The sequence below is a fragment of the Penaeus japonicus genome, unplaced genomic scaffold (genome assembly GCF_977035675.1).
Source record: "Penaeus japonicus unplaced genomic scaffold, GWHDUDI00000001_assembly GWHDUDI00000031, whole genome shotgun sequence".
Taxonomy (NCBI): Eukaryota; Metazoa; Arthropoda; class Malacostraca; order Decapoda; family Penaeidae; genus Penaeus; species Penaeus japonicus.
In genome coordinates this window covers 14,221,073-14,226,072 of record NW_028234433.1, presented here as the reverse complement: position 1 = coordinate 14,226,072, position 5,000 = coordinate 14,221,073, and the positions used below count along the sequence as shown (strand labels likewise).

Genomic DNA, 5,000 nt, shown 5'->3' with positions numbered 1-5,000 from the left:
CTCTTAGGACTTCTGTTCGTCTTTTTAAAGTGCATTTTTCTTTATTTCTCATTTTATTTTCTTCTGTTTATTTTATTATTATTTTTTTAATTTTCCTCCAGTGAATACTCATCTATATTTTCCCAGAATCCAAGCACGTTTTATACCTTCCTGTCAATATGTAGTGTCATCACCTCTCCGCCTTCATGAGCAAACCTTCATACCGACCTGCTAGACCTTTAATCCATATGACACGACTCCACCCTACCTTAAGCTGCCCTGCCCTATCTAGTACACGTTGTCATCACGGTCGCACATGCACCCAATTCACCGCATGCTATGGGAAGAGCACCTACGTCTTGCTTCGTCAGTCGACCACGTTTTTGTGCGCTCCTCCTCTGCTTGGATAACCTCCGCTGACCCCCAGGTGAGATGACGCCACACGTCCTCCCACCTTCGCGTATCTCTGAGCCAGATGCACTCGAGGTCTTCGGCAGCTCCATATTATTGCCACCCACGCTGTGCTCGCCCCTACGCCGCATTGCTATGCTCCACGAGGCGACTCCTTGGCGTCGCTCCCTCTGCCTTTTCGGTGTCGATACCCAGAGTAACGTTTCCGTATTGTAGCGCACGGAAGGGTGATCTGAAGTAGATCTGACTTTGTGCGTGGCGTAGTGTGGTATCTGGAGAGCGTAAGGCAGGCTGTGCACTGCAGGCTGTAGGAAGTTGCATCACGCAGAGCTAGTCCGGATTAAGGTGACTCAGAACACTTAAAAATACCACTCATAAAGAAACCACGATGCACATGGGAGGGTTACTAAGGTGGAATTCCGCGCTCCCCGCTACCTACCTCTCCCGCTCCCTTCTTCCTCCCACGCATTGTTGAGGCTTTGATTTACTACCTCCTCGATGTACCGATTTCCGGCGGTGAGGGGGAGGGGGGGGGGCATTGCTAGCTGCTGCAGAGAAGGAAGATTAATTCGCCTGGTTTTGAATGTTTGTAAACTGAGACAATTTTGCACTCCTAGGTTAGTCCTAATAGCACGTCTGAGAAACTCATATTATTACTTAATATGACGCACTCAGGTTAAATCACTATTATTATTTAGAAGTTTTGTAAATGTTAATGGCCACCATAAATACTTGCTAGTGACTGGTGGCGCTTAACCTACTTCTATTTAGATGAGTAGACTGATGCTCCAGTCCGCGGGCAGTTATGTAATCAGTGTGTTTGGCTGTCTCACTCTTTCACGTTTTTATCTCCATTTGAATACACAGTTCCTTGCGAGATCTGGTTTAGTGTTTTGATAATGAGAACCTTGAAATCGACAACACCATACCTGCCCTCATTTTTCTTTAACCTTTAAAGCAAATCAGTTACTAATTTCCAAGGCATTCAGAGTAATATGTAAAAGGTATGATTAGTAACATATTTCATATTTATTGTTCTAAAGCAGTCTAATTTTCGAAAGTCAATACCATTCTCCTTACTGTAAGTAATCTTATCTTATTATGCTTTAGTAAAAAAAAAAAAATGTGAATCACTTACTTATTAAGGTCCGTTAACTCATTTTATTTATAATACTGTGGTATTAAAACATAACTCTGATTAACCAACTTTATGAAAACAGATTTCTAAATGCAAAGTCATAATGATATAGTTATTTTTCTACAAACATATTCCACTAAATGGCAATAGGCCATAATATATAAATCAGGATAGGGTCAGCTATTACTTTCTGAACCGTTTTAGAAAACTAGATCCATTTCAGCCTCAAAGCTACAAACAACGAAATCAATATCTGTGGAGACAAAAAAATATAGTAATAGATGCATAGAAGTAAAGTTTCACATTTTAAAAGCTTTATATACCTCTTCCAAAGCACATTTCTTAATGTGAACATATTTGAAATAATATTGATAAAAATACTTGAAAATCCTCTCAAATTAGTCCATAATGAAACCCAACTGACACTTTAAGATTGAGTATAGGTTTTATATGGAGCAGTGAATACAAGTCATCATCATCTTATATGGAGCTTGTCTCTTGACTGGTTACCAATATGGATGACGATCAGCGGACTGGGAACTCATTTCTGTAAACGAAAAATTATAAATTCAGACCAGGTAAATCAGCTCATGTTTGCAGTACAGACAAATCCCACAGATTACAAAAAAAAACAACAACAACAACTAAAAACAAATGTATAAAAATGAAAAAAACATAATCCGTTAGCAGTTGTACAACTCCGCCTATATAATTTATTTCTTGTTTATATGTCGAGTGAGGTGGATAAATTAGAGCTTCTGTTTCCTATTTCAAATTCATGCATGTTTTCCTATAGAAGTTGCCAAATCGCTGATTTCCTATTATTATTATTATTATTATTACTACCACACACACTCACACACACACACACACACACACACACACACACACACACACACACACACACACACACACACACACACACACACACACACACACACACACACACACACACACACACTTTCCCACTATACAAAAAGACAACTGCGCCATAAAGGTCAATTAGGCATTCGGGATATTCCACTACCGTTGACGACTAAAATACTGAATTACTAATACTAAAATACTAATAAACAATAGTAGTCGAATAAGACAAATAAGCAACTTACCATGTCCATGATAAGAGTTCCCTGGCAAAACATTCTTAATTTTCCCAATCATAAAATCCGGGACTTCTCCATGTTACAACAAGCAGTCCAGTAATAGTTAATGAGACTATGGTGAACACAGAGAGCATCACAACTAAGGACTGCGCTAGATGACTATCCTGAATATCATCTGGCAGGAGATTTAAGAACTCCATCTGAAAGCAAACCCAGATGGTAGCGTATAATTTGGGACGGTGTATCTTTTATGTTCGGGTACGTAGAGGCCTATTTAGATTTTTTTTTTTTAATACCACTATATTTTGTAGGTTAGAAGTATGTACTGTAGCAGATCGACAGACAATGATTTGATGTTGATATTGGTAAGATGACTTATGTAAGAGCTGGATTGACTCTACAATTAATACATTATAAGAAAGCTGCTCCCGGTACTTATAGGAACAAACTTTGGGGCTTTTTACTCTGGCGACTCCTCGGTGAAAAAGTAATATAACTATTAGTATCATCATCAAACCATGATTTTATTCCTTTTGATTAAGGTTAAATTGTAATTAAATAACAGTATGATGCAATAAAAAGCAACATTAAATGTTCATAAGTTCCATCTTACAAATAAATATCATTTTCATATTGATTTTAAAATGCTAGCCAAAGTGTCTCTGTAGTTTGAGTCACATTCCATGAAAGCCATAAATTCGTAGGGCCATAAAATCTCCGTATATCTAGACAATCACAGCCGATCCACCAAAATAAATATTATGTGAAGAATGAGATATTCAAAGAGGTCTAAAGCAAAGACAAATCAGCGCTTACCTTTGAGAAAACTTGTGATCTGAATTAGATTTCTCCAGAACAGGAATTGAAGCTGTCACGGCTTTGTTTCAGTCCACCAGAGAAAGTAGTTCCGTTGTTAATTTCAAATGTTCCGGTCAAGAGCGTCGGTGTAAAGATGCAGTTGATGATGAGACCGTTCAATAATATTCTCCAATATGTTTTATTGGTGAAAGTTTTTATCTGAATCATCGTAAGAGAGAATATTAAGTGATTTTTATTTTGTGGGAAAGTATCGTTCCGCGCCCTTTCCGGTAATTGTTTTTTTTTTAATTTTTTCGTCTAGAATTGTACATTTATATACTTGGTGAGTAAAATAGATCCAATATATGATTCATATATCAAATCATGATTTTTATAAGTGCTGCATAAACCCTATGAAGAAAACTGTTATTTTATGAAATTCGTTTTTTTCCCACGAGGAATGCATGGGTCTTTTAAATGTCAGGTGTTGGGACTTAATGCTTGATTTTTGAAATAAAATTTGGTCATTTTAAAAAGAAAATGATAATAAAATGTAGATATGTATGTATATATATATATATATATATATATATATATATATATATATATATATATATATATATATATGTTTATATATATATATGTATATATATAGATAATAGATTTTCTTAAAGGGAAAAGAGAAACGAAGATATGGCAATGTGAGAAGCATGGAGCTTAGACATCGCTTCGCTCAGGACAAGCTTTTGTTTTGATGTTCCTTCCTCGTAATTGATTCTTAGGTTAACAAAGCTTTAGGCCTATAATTAATGATTCCAAGAGGTGTGCTGTCCTGCTGATCTTTTGGCGAGTTCTGTTCGTATAGTTGGTGTGGCCTTTGTCTGTGTGTGTGTGTGTGTGCCAGTTCGTATGTATATGTACATGTGTTTACAAAAGCTTGGTCGCAAGATTATGTAAACACATGTACTTTCCCACAAAATGCTTTTTTCCCTCTTATTGATCGGTCAATTTCAAGTGACTAATGAACAAGTGTGACGTCACCTAAAAACCACGTGAAGCTCCAATTACTTTTTATCTCTCTTCCGTCTGTTCATTAAAAAACTTAAACGTCCCCAAGAGTAGTTTGAGAATTGGATGAATGTTTAACCTTCGACCCGCACCTTCTCCAGCTTGTGCTCGAGTGACCCCCCACCTCCCTCCCTCCCCCTTGTGCGTACTCAGCCTGCCTTTCACTTCGTAGGTTAGTTCAGCCTGTCAGTCTCGTGGCTTGCTGCTTTTTTTATCACATAATTCTTTCTTGTTTCTGGCTCTTGGTTTACTTTTTCTGTTTCTTTTTTTCCTCTTTTCTTGACTTCTCTCTCTCCCTCCCCTCTCTCCCTCCCTCCCTCCCCCTCCCTCCCTCTCTCTCTCTCTCTCTCTCTCTCTCTCTCTCTCTCTCTCTCTCTCTCTCTCTCTCTCTCTCTCTCTCTCTCTCTCTCTCTCTCTCTCTCTCTCTCTCTCTCTCTCTCTCTCTCTCTCTCTCTCTCTCTCTCTGCCCTTTCCCCTTCCCCTTCCCCCCTCTCTCCCTCTCC

General features: G+C 38.1%; 1 protein-coding gene and 1 long non-coding RNA gene across 5 annotated transcripts in view; one reads left to right on the top strand and one right to left on the bottom strand.

Moving 5' to 3' along the window:
• Positions 1-5,000, top strand: part of LOC122267849 (uncharacterized) — a 413,856-nt gene that overhangs the window by 207,491 nt on the left and 201,365 nt on the right. The gene's annotated exons all lie outside the window — the stretch shown is intronic.
• Positions 1,584-3,604, bottom strand: LOC122254151 (uncharacterized). The gene is made up of 3 exons (XR_006223307.2): positions 3,448-3,604; positions 2,638-2,831; positions 1,584-2,075 (listed from the first exon to the last, which is right to left on the bottom strand). It is a non-coding gene; the product is annotated as an uncharacterized LOC122254151 (long non-coding RNA).